Source organism: Sapajus apella, unplaced genomic scaffold (assembly GCF_009761245.1).
Source record: "Sapajus apella isolate SASKATOON/1434 unplaced genomic scaffold, GSC_monkey_1.0 scaffold3, whole genome shotgun sequence".
Lineage (NCBI taxonomy): Eukaryota > Metazoa > Chordata > Mammalia > Primates > Cebidae > Sapajus > Sapajus apella.
In genome coordinates this window covers 4180219-4198749 of record NW_022436943.1, presented here as the reverse complement: position 1 = coordinate 4198749, position 18531 = coordinate 4180219, and the positions used below count along the sequence as shown (strand labels likewise).

General features: G+C 40.2%; 1 protein-coding gene across 1 annotated transcript in view; it reads left to right on the top strand.

Moving 5' to 3' along the window:
• The window catches only part of CPQ (carboxypeptidase Q), a 495642-nt gene that overhangs the window by 216138 nt on the left and 260973 nt on the right, over nt 1-18531 (top strand). The window lies entirely within an intron of this gene.

Genomic DNA, 18531 nt, shown 5'->3' with positions numbered 1-18531 from the left:
AAAATGGGGGAGGGAGAGAGGGAAGCAAGGTTTAACAAAACTACCTATTGGGTACTATGTTCTCTATTTGGGTGACGGGTTCAACTGAAGCCCAAACCTTAGCCTCACACAATACATTCATATACCCTCTGAATCTAAAGTTAAAAAAATAAAAATTTTACCACATTGACTGAAGAAGAGCAGGACTAATTGAAGGGCAGAATGGGATTCATGGTGTGGAAATTGAACCTCGGAACAGTTGAAAGTGTTATTTGTCCATATGTGTTGCATTTATTCCATTTGAAGTCGGCCTGGCATTTGAGATAAACCAATAATTAATACTTACTGTGTTTATTGTGTCAATTATCTATTTAATCCTTTCAAAGCTCAGTGAATTATGATGTATTTTCTGTATTAGTCTATTCTTGCATTGCTGTAAAGAAATACCCAAGACTGAGTAATTTATAAGAAAAGAGGTTTAATTGGCTCACAGTTCTACAGCCTGTACAGGAAGCATGGCGACATCTGCTTCTGGGAAGGCTTCAGGGAGCTTTCAATCATGGCAGAAGGCAAAGGGGGAGTAAGGTGTCTTACATGGTAGGAGCAGGAGCAAAGGGGAGGGGAGGTGCCACATACTTTTAAACAACCAGATTTCATGAGAACTCACTAACACTAGAAGAGCACCAAGGGGGTGGTGCTAAATCATTCGTGAGAAACAGCCTATTTGATCCAATCACCTCTCACCAGGCCTTACCTCCAACATTGAGGATTGCAATTCCACATGAGATTTGGGCAGGGATGCAGATCTAAATCACATCAATTTTCTTCATTTCATACGTGAGGAAACAAACCTAGAGGGAAGCTCATCTACCCAAGGGCTACACAGCTAGTAGGTCACTAAGAAGGAATTCAAACCCAGCACCTTGTGCATATTTAACCAAGCATTAAACCACAGTTTATGTGCAGTTTCCAGAGCTTAGGAATTTATCTCCAAATAAAGGGATGGTATGCAAGTAATTAACAGAATTATTGTCAGGATGAGATTAGGTAAGGTACATCAAATAGCTTTGTCGAGTGCTTGGCACGTCACAGCTCACTGAATGTAAGTTTACTTTGTATGGCATCAAGTGTGCAATAAACACTTTTTATAAGGTTTCTGGTACAAATATCATACATTAGTTATTGACATTCTAAACATGGAACTTAAAATGCTATTCAGAAATTTCAAAATTTTGTATTTTGTTTGATGGCATCAGTGAGATGAAGGAAAGAGTGAATAGTGATGGTGTTCCGTGATGGAGAAACAAGTCTTCTGCACATGACTTCTCCCAGAATCAGGACTGAGAGAATCAGGACTCAGGATTTCTCCCAGTCTTAAGGGCTGTACTGCAGTGAAGATACATTTTAAACTCAGGACTCTTTTCCCTCTTCCCAAGTCACCTGCTTCAAGGACGTGAGCATCAGCCACGGCTTGTGCCACAGGGGTGATGGAAAACAACTCAGTAGAATCATAGGGAGTCAGACAGCTGTAGAGAAACTGTGGTTTCAAACAGATAAGCCCAGCTCCTTGTCCTTTTAGGAAACTGATAACAGAAAAGCCAAGAGTCTGTATTTAAGATGCTAAATAGTCAGATGCCTTAAAATGCAATCTTTACCAGGCATTTTCCCCAGTCATTAGTTCCAGGATAAAGTTTTGTCATCACCAGGGCTTGAAGGGTTTAGGATTATAATACTATTACTGTCTGGATGAGCAGGCTGATTCTGGCCTGAGGTTTTGGGCAGTTGGGTGGCAGGGTGAGAGGGAGGTATTGGGATCCTTAGTCTATAGCAGCTAGGGAGTCTCAGAATCTGAAGCCAAAGCATATCGGCTGAGGTGTTACTGAGAAGCAGAGGGCTGAGATAGTGCTGGCTCTGACAGCTTCCTGAGGGTCACTAACATCTTCTGGCTGGGAGAGCTTGGGCCTATTTGTCAGTTCAGCCTAACTCATTCTTTTTATTTTTTAAAATTGGCTGAATTCAAGTATAACTTATATAAAATAAATCAACCAATCTAATGTACAGTTTGATAAGTTTGGAAAATGTATAATGTAACCACTATCACAATTATAATACATAATATTTCCACCACCCCAAAGTTTCCCTTGAGCTCCTTTGTAGTCCATCTCCAGCTCTACCACCCTGCCCCTGGCAGCCAGTAATCTCCTTTGTAGAGCTATAGTTTGTTGCTGGTTTTTTTTTTTTTTTTTTAATTTCATATATAAGTGAAATAATATAATTTGTAGTCATTTTCTGTCAGGCTTATTTTACTCAGCATAATGCTTTTGAGATTCGTCCATGTTGTTGATTTAGTTGTTTCTTCCTTTATATCCCCGAGTAATGTTTCATTGTATGGATATACGACCTTTTATCCGTTCAGCAATTGATGGACATGTGGGTGGTTTCTAGTTTTTGATTATTGTGTATAAAGCTTTTGTGAACATTCTTATACTAGTCTTTCAGCGGACTTAATGTTTTCATTTCTTTTGAGTAAATATCTTAGAATGGAATTGCTGGGCTGGCCTGAATTTAAGTACCCTTCTCTCTGCCAAGATGCTTCGCTCTGTCTTTTTTGGGGAGTAGCACCTTCTCCCAGAAGGTAAATGGACAATTTCAGAGCAGTGATAAGATTTAGGATTAAGCTTTCGCTTCTGCCATAATGTTGTCTAGAATTCTAAGAGTTTGTTCATAAATACTTTGTTACCAAGATATTTTAAAAGGTAGAAGATTAACAAAAGTTTTTCCACAAAGAAGTAACAGCATTACTTCCACAGAAAAAAAAGTGAAAATGAGCACAGTAGAGTCAAGTCTGTGGTTGTGTTTTGTGGAGGGAATCTACATTATAGCTGGCCTGGAACAACAGGGGACATACCGACTGTGAAGGCAAGCAAGCAAGAAGCATGTAGTCCCTCTGCAGGTGTTAGGTTGATTAATGAGCTTGAAAAAGAACTGTCTTATTCCCAATAAATGTCACTTCTTCCATGAAGACTGCTTTGGTAACACTCCCCTCATCCCAACACTTCATGCCACTGTTTTGGTGTCATCTCCCACCATAACTTGCAAATCCTCTGAGAGTAGGAGCTCTGTTCACTCTATTTTCTTTCTTTTCCTTTTTCCCGCCTCTAATGGCTATTTCAGGACTTGGCATGCAGTGGCTTCTCAACACATATTTTATTTTGGTAAAATGAAGGAGTAAGTAAAGAAAAAAATGGTTGGAGGATTTTGCTAACCTTGATCTTCTTTAAATCTAGAAGTTTGGCTGGGCATGGTGGCCCATGCCTATAATCCCAGTACTTTGGGAGGCCAAGATGGGCAGATCACCTGAGGTCGGGAATTTGAGACCAGCCTGACCAACATGGAAAAACCCTCTGTCTACTAAAAATACAAAATTATGTAGGCATGATGGCACATACCTGTAATCCCAGCTACCTGGGAGGCTGAGGCAGGAGACTCACTTGGACCCGGTAGGCAGAGGTTGCAGCGAGCTGGGATTGCGCCATTGCACTCCAGCCTGGGCAACAAGAGTGAAACTCCATCTCAAAAAAAAAAAAAAAAAAGAAAAAAAAAGAAATATAGAAAGTTTTCTACTGCCCTTTTAGAATACCAATAGTTATTGGCACATTGAACCTTACCCCTGATTGTGGCTCAACATTTCCAAATATGAACACATTGTCTCCCTCATACCTGATTTTTTTGGTCTTAGTTTCTTGTTTCTATTAAATGAACCATATTTATCTATCAGCACAGCTACAAAACTTCAAGTTATTTTTCATTCTCTCTCCTTTATCACTATCCTCCAGTCAGATATCACATCCTATTCAGTCTATTTTCAGCATATTTTTAAAAAAATCTGTTCCTACCTCACCTTTACTGCAATTAGTGCCTTAATCCAGGCCATCGATATTTCCCCCTTGATTTTTTTTTCATCTGGTCCTTTCTATACTCCTTTTGTTCTTTGCCATGCAGCTCCAAGTTATTTGAAAACATTTGATCTCAACATGCTGATTCCCTGCTTTCAGGGAATCACCTGCTTTCCTGGCTATCATAAGTGGAAATCACCTGCTTTCCTCTCTCCTATTTCCTGTAAGATAAAGGTTGTGATGAAGATAAATGCTGGTGTGAGTGGATCAGAGGTGAGCAGAAGACAGAGGAAAAAAGACAAAGAGGGAGGGGAGTCAGGGTTAGATAGGAGGCAGTTATAGTAAGAGGAAATTATATGGTACGTTTCATAAATGGACAGAAAATCAGCATGAAGAAAGGGGAAAAGGAAATGTATGATGCTGAAAGGCAGTGTCTGGTGGGGATGCAATGTCAACTGAAACCTGATCTTTGGTAGGCCAGGGAGGGAGTTCAGTTCTAAAGTCTAGCAGACTTCCCTGAAATCATTCATTTTTAAATTATCAGTAATGCAGACAGTAACTTAAAAGTTGGTTTTTATAATTTAGGTTGACTAACTTCTGCCTGACACACCCTTGCTACTTTGCTCCATAGCATGCTAAAAAATAGTGGTGAAAATTAGCTGCAGTGGAAGTTAATTCTATAAAAGTAGAGGGTCTGTTGAAATTACCAATATTCTGCCTGCAGAATAATGCAAACATCTTGGGTGACTTGAGGGTAGGCAAAGGGGTGGAAGGTGGGTGTCTTAGTCTGTTTTATGCTGCTATAGCAGAATACCATAGAATGGGTAATTATATTGAACAGAAATTAGATCAGAGTTCTGGAGACAGGTAATTTCAAGAGCATGACACCAGCATCTGGCAAAGACCTTTGTGCTGTATCATCCCATGGCAGAAGGTGGAAGGGCAAGAGATGGTGAAGGCAAGAGAGCAAGAGGGGACCAAACTCCCTTTTATAACGTACTCATTTTTGAGATAATTAACCTATTCCTGTGATAATATTAATCCATTAATGAGGGCAGAACCTCCATGATTTAATTACTTCATAATAGTCCTTGCCTTCCAGTAATGTTGCATTGGGGATTAAGTTCTCAACGCATGAACTTTTGGGTGACATATGCAAACCATTGTGTGAACTAATAGCAGTGGCTAATAGATATTGTTCAGTGATAATACCAGTATAGTTCCTTATATCTCATCAACTGGGCACAGAACCTTAATAAAAGCAAACCAGTTAGCATGTAAATAATCCTTCTATTTTGGCCCAAAACCCAAATTGGCAAAATGTAAATTTCAGCCTTAGAAAAGTGTGTACGTGATTGATAAAGTATTAGTACATTTCAAAACCCTGTTACATAATTTATCCATAAGCCTGGACTGAATTAACCACAGGCTTTTAATAAAATGCCAATAATACAAATACTTAATTGAGTTTCACTTTGTGAAAATAGCAGAATAGGGGTATTATATGCTTAAAATCTACCTTCTTTCCAAAAAACCCATGGGGGCACATTCTGGCTCCTCTAAACCCAGAATTCTCCCTCCACTCTGATCTCCTCAGAAACTGTGCTCTTCTGTGATTTGGACATGTTGTGCAGGACCCAGAAGGTCTTGGACAGTGTGCAGGAATGCAATTCATTGGGGTTAAAGCCATCCTCTGGAAGCTCTGAAATTAGCCTCTGAACTCCATTTTCTCAGACAGCTTTATCCCTGGGAAATCATGGCATATTTTTATCAGAAAAAAGTATTTATGCCTTACTGTCATAAATGGAAATTTGCCTATTTCTTTTGTATTTTGTTACATTCAGTAATCAGACATATGCTTAGCTTCTCCTAGGTTATTTATTTTATTTTTTTTTTTTACTTTAAGTTCTGGGATACATGTGTAGATCTTGCAGGATTGTTACATAGGTATACACATGCCATGCCATGGTGGTTTGTTGCCTCCTTCCCCTGTCACCTACATTAGGTATGTCTCCTAATGTTATCCCTCTCCAATCTCCCCCACCCCCTGTTATTCCTCCCCTAGCCCCCCAACCCCCAGCAGGTCCTGCTATGTGATGCTCCCCTCCCTGGGTCCATGTGTTCTAATTGTTCAACACCCACCTGTGAGTGAGAACATGCCATGTTTGGTTTTCTGTTCTTGTGTCAGTTTGCTGAGAAAGATGGTTTCCAGATTCATCCATATCCCTGTAAAGGACATGAACTCATCCTTTTTTATGGCTGCATAGTATTCCATGGTGTATGTGCCATATCTTCTTTATGCAGTCTATCATTGATGGGCTTTTGGGTTGGTTCCAAGTCTTTACTATTGTGAACAGTGCTGCAATGGATATACACGTGTGCATGTGTCTATAATAGAAGGATTTATCATCCTTTAGTTATATATCCAGTAATGGGATTGCTGGGCCAAATGGTATTTCAATTTCTAGATCCTTGAAGAATTGCCACACTGTCTTCTGCAATGGTTGAACTAATTTACCCTCCCATCAACAGTGTAAAAGTGTTCCTATTTCTCCACATCCTCTCCAGCATCTGTTGTCGCCAAATTTTTTAATGATCGCCATTCTAACTGGCATGAGATGGTATTTCAACGTGGTTTTGCTTTGCATTTCTCTAAAGACCAGTGATGATGAGCATTTTTTCATATGTTGGTTGGCTGCAAAAATGTCTTCTTCTGAAAAGTGTCTGTTCATATCTTTCACCCATTTTTGAATGGGGTTGTTTGTTTTTTCTTGTGTATTTGTTTTAGTTCTTTGTAGATTCTAGATATTAGCCCTTTGTCAGAGGGGTAGCTTGCAGAAATTTTTTCCCATTCTGTTGGTTGCTGGTTCACTCTAATGATTGTTACTTCTGCTGTGCAGAAGCTCTTAAGTTTAATTAGGTCCCGTTTGTCTGTTTTGGCTTTTGTTGCCATTGCTTTTGGTGTTTTAGTCATGAAGTCCTTGCCTATGCCTATGTCCTGAATGGTATTGCCTAGGTTTTCTTCTAGGTTTTTTATGGTGTTAGGTCTTATGTTTAAATCTTTAATCCATCTGGAGTTAATTTTTGTATAAGGTGTAAGGAAGGGGTCCAGTTTTAGTTTTCTGCACATGGCTAGCCAGTTTTCCCAACACCATTTATTAAACCGGAATCCTTTCCCCATTGCTTGTTTTTTGTCAGGTTTGTCAAAGATCAGATGGTTGTAGATGTGTGGCATTACTTCTGAGGCCTCTGTTCTTAACCATTGGTCTATGTCTCTGTTTTGGTACCAGTACCATGCTGTTTTGATTACTGTAGCCTTGTAGTATAGTTCGAAGTCAGATAGCATGATGCCTCCAGCTTTGTTCTTTTGCTTAGGATTGTCTTGGCTTTGTGGGCTCTTTTTTTGCTTCCATATGAAGTTTAAGGTATTCTTTTCCAGTTCTGTGAAGAAGGTCAATGGTAGTTTGATGGGGATAGCATTGAATCTGTAAATTACTTTGGGCAGTATGGCCATTTTCACGATATTGATTCTTCCTAACCATGAGCATGGAATGTTTTTCCATCTATTTGTGTCCTCTCTTATTTTCTTGAGCAGTGGTTTGTAGTTCTCCTTGAAGAGGTCCTTCATGTCCTTTGTTAGTTGTATTCCTAGGTATTTTGTTCTCTTTTTAGCAATTGTGAATGGGAGTTTGCTCATGATTTGGCTCTGTTTGTCAGTCTGGACTGAGTTCAAGTCCTGGATGTCCTGTTAATTTTCTGTCTTGTTGATCTGTCTAATATTGACAGTGGAATGTTAAAGTCTCCCACTATTATTTTGTTGGAGTCTAAGTCTCTTTGTAGGTTGTTAAGAACTTGCTTTATGTATCTGGGTGCTCCTCTATTGGGTGCGTATATATTTAGGATAATTAGCTCTTCTTGTTGCATTGTCGTTTTACCATTATATAATGCCCTTCTTTGTCTTTTTTGATCTTTGTTGGTTTAAAGTCCTTTTTATCAGAGACTAGGATTGCAATCCCTGCTTATTTTGGTATCCACCAGATGTCAGCCAGAACTTTTCTTTATGAGGTGCCTCTGTGGATATACAGGGGTCAGAGAGCTGCTTGAGGAGGCAGTCTGTCCTTTATCAGAGCTCAAGTGCTTTGCTGGGAGCTCCATTGTTCTATTCAGATCTGCTGAGCAGGGACATTTAAGTCTGTTGCCGCAGAACTCACAACCACCTCTTTTCCCAGGTGCTCTGTCCTGGGAAGGCGGGGCTTTATTTATAAGTTCTTGACACGCTGCTGCCTTTTTTCAGAGGTGCCCTGCCCAGCAAGGAAGGAGCCTAGTCACAGCCTGCCTCCAAAGGCATTGCTGATCTGCCGTGGGCTCTGCCCAGCTGCTGTGTAAACTTCCTTATGGTTTTGTTTACACAGGTAAAGTTAGAACTGCCTCGGTATGGCAGACTGCCTCAGTAATAGTGGATTGCCTCGGTAATGGTGGACTGCCTCAGTAATGGCAGACAGCCTTGATAATGATGGACACCTTTCCCTCAAGGGAGCTTGACTGTCTTGTGTCAAGCTCAGACTGCTGCACTGGCTGCAAAACTCTGAAACCAGTGTGTTTCAAATGGCTGGTTTTTGTGGGGGTGGAGCCCATTGAGCTATATCTCCTGGCTCCCTGCTTTCAGCCCCCTCTTTTTCAGGTAATGGGCGGTTCTGTCTCCCAGGCATTCCAGGTACCAGTTAAAACACTGCCCAGATTTTTGTGGGTTTTTATGCTGGAAAACCCATGGCGCCGGCTGAAACAGCCATGCTGGAAACCCATAGTGCTTTTCAGCCCCGGGAATCTCCTGGTCTGTGGGCCATAAAAACCACGATATCTGAACTGGAGTGCCGGAGTGCCTGGAAAAGCCCCTGATGGCCTCCGTTGGGTGGAAGTGGGCATCCTCCAGTTCATTGCACTTCCCAGATGAGGCAGTGCCCCACCCTGCCTTGGCTCACTCTCCTTGGGCTACACCTTCTGTCCAACCAGACCCATTGACATGCACCTGGTTCCTCAGTTGGAAATGCAGAGTCATTCTCGCTGGGAACTGTGCTCCAGAGCTGTTCCTATTTGGCCATCTTGGCCACTCTCAAACCGAAATCATGGTATGTTAAGGCCCGTCTGTGGTTGAGAATAAATCCAAGTAGGTGAAAATGAGTGCTTTTGGATTTCTGAGCTGATACTTCATGGTACTAAAATAGCAATATTATTTCTACCCCCACTTATTAAGGAACTACTTTGCATTTGAAAATTCAGAGGAGACTTCTTGCCATCTGTGAAGAGGTTTTATTTTTTATTAACTCTATAGAGGTTACCCTAACAATTAAAATAGAGGCAGAGACAAAGAGAGTAGGGTTCCTAGAGATTTAGTACAAACTCTATGACTTTCAGATTAGGAAAATGGACCAAGGAGAACTTGTCCAAGAGGACACAGAAAATGTATGGTACAACATCTGGAATGTGACTCTGGATTTCATGACTCCCATTTCTTTTAACCTTTAAGAGAGTCCCTTATGCCTGGGCATGCCTTAGTTGGATGGTGTCTACATTTGAGGGCAATATGTTGAATCGGGATATAGGCAGTGCCATTCTTACCAAGTCATTTTATAGGAGAAATTGCGCCTTTCTCTCATGCTTTTTCTCCTAACAACTTTTCCCTAAACACAAAGAGTTCTCGTATCTGCTGTCCTTGGTCATCTCAGAGTTTACTTAGAGCACCCATGAAGGAGTTTCACCTGGGAAACCCACCTGTGCTTGATCCATTGATTTTATGTATCCTCCCTCTAAGTCCTCCTTGGGTCATTGCTTTTTACCTCCTTGGCAGTCTGGAAGAGGATCTGATGAAAATGCATCACTTCTGGGGTGTTAATGACACTTTATGATGCCTTATTTCCCTGTGCCTTTTTACACACCCCTTCACCAATCAGCTAATCAGGTCCATCTTTAGCAGAGGGCAACAGAAAAAGCCAAAATAGATGTACTACTAATCACATTATATTATAAAAAAAACTTTTTTAGAAATAATTTTAGACTCATAGCTATTGTAAAAAAGTGTAGAAAGTTCATGTGTACCCTTTGACCAGGCTAACATGATCAGTGATAACATCTTACATAACCATAGTACTTTAACCTGTTGAGGAAACTGGTGAGAAGATACTCCTGAGAACAAGCTGCTTTCTTAGAAAGTGAGAACTGCCTTGTGGGCATCTCTGTATGGCACCTATTGCAGGGTGGACCTGCTCTGACTTTAGCCCTATTCATCTTTTTCTAGTTTTAATTTATTATGCTTTCATGATTTTCCACAAACAAATGAACAAATAAACACAGAAGGAGGGTTGTGCTTGAATTGACCTGACCAGAGGAAAAACTGATCTTAAACTGGACTCTCTCTCACCAATAATGGATTCCCTAATGTTGACTCTTGGGCTGGCCCATTTCTTTTGATCCCCATCAATTTCCTAGGTCTTATTTTGAGGTTTGCTTCGTAAAGGCAATTTTTAAAAAAGTTAATATATTCATGAATTATTCTGAAGTTATTGTATGGAAAGAAAAGTGTTTGGGAGTTTGGAGTGGTATCAAACCCATTTTGATAAGGCCTTGATGCAGCCAATTGTTTCTTTCTTTCTTTCTTTTTTTTTTTTTACATGCTTTTTTTCTTATAGCAGCCATTTTTATGGATTCAAAGAACAAATTCAATGCTATATGCCAGTATTATTTTAAATATGGTGCAGTATTGTGAGGGCTAGCTGGGGATATTAGTTGGGGACATTGAAATGAAAACTCTAGTTTGTTAAGTGAACACTTCACTCTTTGTTTTTCTTTCTTTCTTTTTTTTTTTAGTGTGGGGCAGATTTCTCAGCATCATCTCTGTTGGCTCTTTGGACCAGATAATTCTTTGTCATGAGGGGATGTCCTGTGCATTGTGGGGTATTTAGCAACATTCTTGGCTACTAACCACTAGTATCACTCCCCACCCCACCCCACACCTCCTGCAGTCTTGAGCATCAGAAATGTCTCCAGACATTGCCAAATGCCCCTTGGGGACAAAAGTCACCCCAAGTTGAGAATCACTAATGTGGAATAATGGAAAGAAGACTAGGTGGGTGTTGTGAGGCTTTGGTCTGGCTTTATTTCTGCCACAAATAAGCCTAGTGGCTTATTCCTTCATCTACAGAAGGAGGAACTTTGTCTGAAAAAGCTTGACGGTCATCGCCAGCCCTAAAATTCCATTATTTAAAAAAAAATACTTAAAGATGAAATTTATCATAAGACTAATGGTAACTTCTGTGTACTCTTAGCAACAAGACATTGTGGGAGCCCTTTCTAAAACTGGTGTTGGAGAAGAGCGTTATTCACGGAGTAAAGATATTGCTGTTTTGTTTTGTTTTTAAATTCTGTGTTCAAATAGAGTTGGGAACTTGCCTATTCAAAAAGTTAAACGAGGTCCCTTTTTTCTGTGGTACTTCTTAAGCCTTTAATGTGCTGATGTGCGTTGGGAATCTTTAAGAGGTAGCTTTGCAGTATTCTGCAAATTTTTGATCATGGAATACTTTATTCACCGAGTATCTTAACATAAAACATTTTGTGAAACAATAGGATAGAGCATGAGTTTTGCTGGGTAGATTATGTTTTAGTGTTTTTTATTCTTTTTTTTTCAATTGCTCGTCTATTAATTCAGCATCTATTTACTTACTGGGTATCTGATGTGTGTGAGGCACTAAGGTTATAGCAATAACATGGGGTGGGCGGTGTGCTGTGTGCATAGCCTGTATAATTTGCATCCTGTCTCTTATATTTTGTTGGTAGACTGTTTTGCCTTTCTGGATATAAACATCAGCCTTTTCTGAAGATAGGAGAACTTATGCAGAAGTTGAGAAATAGGAAAGGCCCATTAGGAGGGACAGCCCAAGGTGGGTCTGCATGCCAAGTGAAGGGCTGGGGCTTTGTCCCGTAGGCAGCAGGGAGTCACTGTAGAGTTTTAGCAGTGGATTTGCATTTTAGCTCACTCTGGCCACTGCATACTTTTAGGTAGGCAAAGACTGAAATGCATCCAGGAGATAATAGAGTTTGAACCATGACAGTTGAAACAGTGTTGGTAAAGAGGAGAAGGATTCAGAAAATGTTTGGAAATAAAGTTGGCAGGAGTTGTTAAAGTTTGGATATATGAGAGACAAAAGAAGTAAAAGTACAGTTTGGGTGAGTAGGATAATTAATCCATTAATTCTACAGGAATTTATGGAGCTCCTACTTTGCTGGGTGTATTATTCAGCGTTCTCTAGAGGGACAAAACTAATAGAATATATGTGTATATGAAAGGGAGTTTATTAAGGAGAATTGACTCATGATCACAGGTAAAGTCCCACGATAGGCCGTCTGCAAGTTGAGGAGCAAGGAAGCCAGCAGTGGATCAGCTCGAGTCCCCAAACCTCAAAAGTAGGAAAGCTGACAGTGCAGTTTTCAGTCTGTGGCCAAAGGCCCAAGACGGAGCCCTTAGCAAACCACTTCTCTGAGCCCAAGAGTCCAAAAGCTGAAGAACGTGAACTCTGATGTTTGAGGGCAGGATGCATCCAGCAGGGGAGAAAGATGGAGGCTGGAAGACTCAGCAAGTCTACTTTATTCTAGCCTCACTGGCCATTGCTTAGATGGTGCCCACCCAGACTGATGGTGGGTCTGCCTCTCCCCATCTACTGACTCAAATATTAATCTCCTTTGGCAGCTCCCTCAAAGACACATCCAAGAACAGTATTTTGTATCCTTCAATCTAATCAAGTTGACACTTAATATTAACCATCAAAAGTTCATCCCTTGTCAACTTGAACCCATACACATCTCCTGAAGTCATAAATAATCTCCAAATAAAGACAATAATTAGGCCAAACATAATACAGCTTTCCCTGTACAACCAGAAGCACACTAATCCTTAACCTAAATGCTATTACATAAAGTTAACAATGCTTAAATACTGATATGAAGTCAATAAATCTTACATCACATGATGAAGAAAAAAAGGAATTAAAATGAAGCTATTTTCTTAGTGCAAGTGTATACATGCACATATTCTTTTTTTTATTATTATACTTTAAGTTCTGGGGTATGTGTGCAGATCTTGCAGGACTGTTACATAGGTATACACATGCCTTGGTAGTTTGCTGCCTTAATGCCCCCTCTGTCACCTACGTTAGGTATTTCTCCTGTTATCCCTCTCCAATATCCTCACCCCTTACTATCCCTCCCTTAGCCCACCCACCCCCCAATAGACTACAGTGTGTGATGTTCCCTTCCCTGTGTCCATGTATTCTCATTGTTCAACACCCACTTATGAGTGAGAACATGTGGTGTTTGGTTTTCTGTTCTTGTGTCAGTTTGCTGAGAATAATGTTTTCCAGATTCATCCATGTCCCTGCAAAGGACATAAACTCATCCTTTTCTAAGACTGCATAGTTAGTATTTTATGGTGTACACATGCCATATCCTCCTAATCCAGCCTGTCATTGATGGGCATTTGTGTTGGTTCCAAGTCTTTGTACATGCACATATTCTTAACAAAATTCGGAGGACATATTCACGACAGTTACAAATGCTGCAGCTACTCACGTGGTCATAGCTGGTATTGATGACTACTTTTTTCTAGTACTCATTCTGTATTCCCTTTGCCTTCAGCAAGCACCTCAGTGTATTTTAGTTTTTTACCTGGTGTAGTGACCCAAACCTTCACTCCTTAAGGATCTGGATCATTTGTAGTCCTGCCTGGATTGGGTTGTTGTAGTTTCCCGTTGACCTTAATCACAGGGCATGGTAATACTAGGAGATGCCATAAGGGATCTCCTGTATTCCGTGGATACTCTTCCTTACCTCCACTGTAGAGCAGTAGACTAATTTTATCTTGATAGTCTAGATCAATCACCCCAGCCAACACTATAACTCCCTTCTTAGCCTGTTGACTTAGAGGTAGGAGGACCCCAAAGTGGCCAGGTGGCAGTCTTAACTTCCAGTTCAATGGAATCATTGTTGTGTCTCCTGGCAGCATTCCTCCCTCTAGGACTAAGACTTCTAGGCCAGGAAAATGTAATGTTATCGGAACAGGAAGTAAGAATTTTGCTAGTGAGTCATTAAGGGTAATGGTGAGTGGTGCCACTTCAATTTCCACCCCTTGATTCTTGGACCTGTGAATCCTGGCTATGGGAGAAACAGTACCATGTATTGGATGCTGATTCAAAGCATACACAGCCTTCTGCAGAATTTCACCCAAGCCCTGAAAAGTATTGTCGCCTGGTTGGCATTATAATTGTGACTTCAAAAGGCCATTCCACCATTCTATCAATCCAGCTGCTTTAGGATGATGGGGGACATAGTAAGCCCAGTGAATTCCATAAGCATGCACCCACTGCCACACTTCTTTAGCTGTAAACTGAGAGCCTCAGACAGAGGGGATGCTGTGTGGAATGCCATGATGGTGAATACCAACCATGAGTCCATGGATGGTAGTCTTGGCAGGAGCATTGCGTGCAGGTTAGGCAATCCCAGGTTTGGAGAAGTGTCTATTCCAGTGAAGGCAAACCACTGCCATTTCCATGATGGAAAAGGTATAATGTAATCGACCTGCCACCAAGTAGCTGGCTGATCACCCCGAGGAATGGTGCCACATTGAGGGCTCAGTGTTGATCTCTGCTGCTGGCAAATTCAGCAGTCAGCAGTGGCCGTAGCCAGGTCAGCTTTGGTGAGTGGAAGTCCATGTTACTGAGCCCAGCCCATGTGTAACCTCCATCCCTGCCAGCATGGCCACTTTCTTCATGGGTCCATTGAGTGATGACAGGAGTGGCTGGGAAAAGAGGCTGAGTGGCGTCCACAGAATGAGTTATCCTGTCCACTTGATTATTAAAATTCTCCTCTGCTGAGGTCACTCTTTGGTGAGCACTCACATGGGATACAAATATTTTGACAGTTTTTGACCACTCAGAGAGGTCCATCCTTAAAATTTTATATATTCATATTATCCTATTATCAAATATTATCAAATTGCCCTCACAGCACCATAGTTGCATGGTAAGATGGGCAGTTAAGCAATAGTGATAGAAGGTGGTAAATGCCATAGTATGACAGCTACATGGTTCTATAGGGGCTCATTTGAGGGCAACCATCCTGGTCTAGGAGGCTAAGGATGGTTTTCTGGAGAGATTTAGTTTATTCCTACTAAATAGGAGATTAACTTCATACTAGAGATTATAAGGATGGGGTTAGATGACGTATGTTATAAGCTGAGGATGTACCTGTGAAAGCCTGAAGAGGCCTGTTACTCTTTTTTTTTTTTTTTAAAGAAATATGATATGACTTTCTATAATTTCTGAATCCATTTGCTAATGAATTCTGTTTTCATGGAGTTATCTTGTAAAATAAGACAAGGTAAAGACAAAGACATGGCTTTTTTCATGTATATGTGTTTTTACAAATAAATCATTGGAAAACTCAGTAATTCCTTTGGAGAAGGGCTTTAGCGATGATGCTGTCAAGATCCTTGTCAAAAGAATAAACCAAACCTGACTGACCTGGTGGATAAATTCATTCCATACATAATAGAATAGTTAGAGATTGTACAGTAAATGCAGTTTTGCCTTTCATCCAAATATGTAGTCTGATGATTTGTAAAACCTTCTCAGTGGGAACAGCAGGTTATTCTGCCTGGGTGGGAGCCTTTTTACTAACTTAAGCAGCTGTTTAAACTTTCATAAGCAAAGTAATTATTAAATGTTTCATGAACATATTGGTTGAAATGTTTGTTTACATTTTAACCTTGAGTTGGAAAGTTTTAGGGGGATAGGGTTAAAGAGTTTTAAGCTGGCAAATTCATTCTTTTTTTCTTTCTTATTATAAACTTTTTATGGCTTAGAACCAGCCAACCTAAATCATGGAAGGAAAAATACATGTGTGGCAAGCATGAGAAATTTCATTGTTTATTTTTCAAATTTCTAAAATGTGCTCATAGCTGTGCATGCCTCTGGGCTCATAAAGACAGCAAATGGAAATAGCTTAAGCCAGACAGGCTGTTTTACATAGATAGCCACCCAGGTAGGCAAGGTAAACCTTGGAGATTACTCTTTCCTGGACTCAAGTCATATTAGTGTGCCAAAATGGGATTTTCAAGCAGGAGGATATGATCTTTCATAGATCTGAACACCTTGCCTTTTTAAATGATGGAACCATTTAATAATAATCTTAATCAGAAGATGAGGAATAATATACATTTATAGAGTACTTAGTATATGGCAAGTGTATATGACACATAGTAGTCTAAGCATTTCTCATACATTATCTCCTTTAATATCCACAATACCCTTGTCAAGCAATGCTGTTATACCCATATAATAGATGAAGAGAAGGCTTAGAGAGGCCACAGAATTTGCAAAGCTTCTGAGTGGCCAAGCTGGAATTTAAATTCTTCTGTGCTATTCAAGAACAATTCATTAACCAGTACTCCTTAGTGCCTTTTTATTCTAGTTTGCGAAGTGCTGTTACCTAAAGAGTTTCCCATTTACTCTGAATGAAAAAAGAAAACCAGAACAACCATCAGCATCAATAGCAACTAATGTCTGTTGAACACCTACTATGTGCAGGACACTATGTTATAAGCTTGGCAAATATTTTCTTTTCTTTTTTTTAATTTTTATTTTTGAGATGGAGTCTAGCTCTGTAGCCCAGGCTGGAGTCCAGTGGCACAATCTTGGCTCACTGCAACCTCCACCTCCTGGTTTCAAGCGATTCTCCTGCCTGAGCCTCCCGAGTAGCTGGGACTACAGGCACCTGCCACCATGCCCAGGTAATTTTGTATTTTTGGTAGAAATGGGGTTTCACTATGTTGGCCAGGCTGGTCTCAAACTCCTGACCTTGGGATCCACCTGCCTCGGCCTCCCAAAGTGCTGGGATTACATGCCCGGCCTTGGGAAATATTCTGGGACTGAGAAGAAAGAAGATAACAGGGTTCTTGCCCAGTGGCTGGTGAGGAAAGTAGGCAGTAAGTTCTGGAGCTCCAACTGTGCAGCACGAATGCAGGACCTGCCACACTGTCTTGGCTGGCCCAATCCTAATGTCTGCATATAGTACTTTACAATTTGTAATGTGCCCTCACCGATATTACCACGCATAATTCCAGTAATAGGGTTGATAATTACAATTCCCATTTTAAAGATGAGGAAGCTTTAAAGAAAGATTCAGAGGGACAAAATAATATGACTAAGGTCAGGCACATACCAAAATAAGTGGAAAATACGATTCAAAATGTGATTCCTCTATAACTTGCTATAGTCGTTGCCTAGAGCTCTGCAGTTTTATATAGCATAAAATAAATGGTTTAAAGATGACCTGAAACACAACCTTAAAAAATGAAAGCCTTTAAATAATCATAATTACAATATAGTGATGTAAGGAGAGCAATTTTGGTGGTAAATATGACCACATTTTTTTTTTATTTCTATCTAAAAGATGAAAGCGAAATGCCTTCCTCTGCATGTGTACTGTACTTAGTGTCTGACTTCTGGTGAATAGAATATTGCAGAAGTGCTGGGTTCTGGCAGCCAAGATTAAAACATAAAACACAGTGCAGCTTCCTCCTTGCTCTTTCTTTTGGATCACTTGCTCTGGGAGAAGCCAGCTGCCATACTGTGAGGAGTACTTGGAGAGGTCCACGTGGTAAAACACTGAGTCCTTCTGCTATCAACCAGCACAAACTAGCTAACCCGTAAATCCAGCACGTCCAGTCTAGCCTTCAGGTGACTTAAACCCTGTCTGATATTTTGACTACAACCTTATCAGAGACCCTAAGCCAGAACCATCCAGCTACGCCACTCCCAGATTCTTGATTCACAAGAACAGTGTGAGATAATAATTGTTTATTTTTTTAAGCCACTAAGTTTTGGGGTAAACTAATACAGCAATCAAAGGGCACAAGATACGCAGAAAGAAATAACTGTGTCTAAGCCGTCACAAAAGATATGGGCACTAAAGATGAGAAATATGAGTAGGAACTTACATGTGGACAAGGAATTTATTGGGAGGTGTTCTGGGCAAAGAGAAGAGTGTGTGCAAGAAAGTGTGGAAGTGTGCAACAGCAAGGCACATTTATGAAGCGGCATAGTACAGAACAAGACAAGAATCACACCAAGAAATGCATTATATCATAATATAACAATCAATGTTCTTAAGAGTGACTTTTAGTCTGCAAGAAGTTAAGTTCCATATGAACTATTTAAAAAGATAGGAAAGCAATTAAAACATTGTTAGAAATATTTCAAAAAATTTTAATAAGTGTCATTAAATTTTTAGTTAGAGTCTAAGTTATCCAGAAAAGCCACTTCCCTGTGTGCCTACTTCACTAGACTGTCTGGTTTCATGTTTTGAAAACTTTAGCTTAAAGGTAGAGCCAAGAAGTAACTAGTGAAGAACACCTGGATTTTCTGCAGGATTTCACTTCACCAATTCTGCTACAATAATCAGGTAAAAATAAACATTTTATAACCAATTATATGTTTGACTTGGCATCATGCTAACCAAATGAATTTTTGCAAAAGAGAATTGCCCAAATTGACTTGTTATTCTACACCATACCTCATTCATTGACTTGCTATTTATTGAGTGCCATCCATGT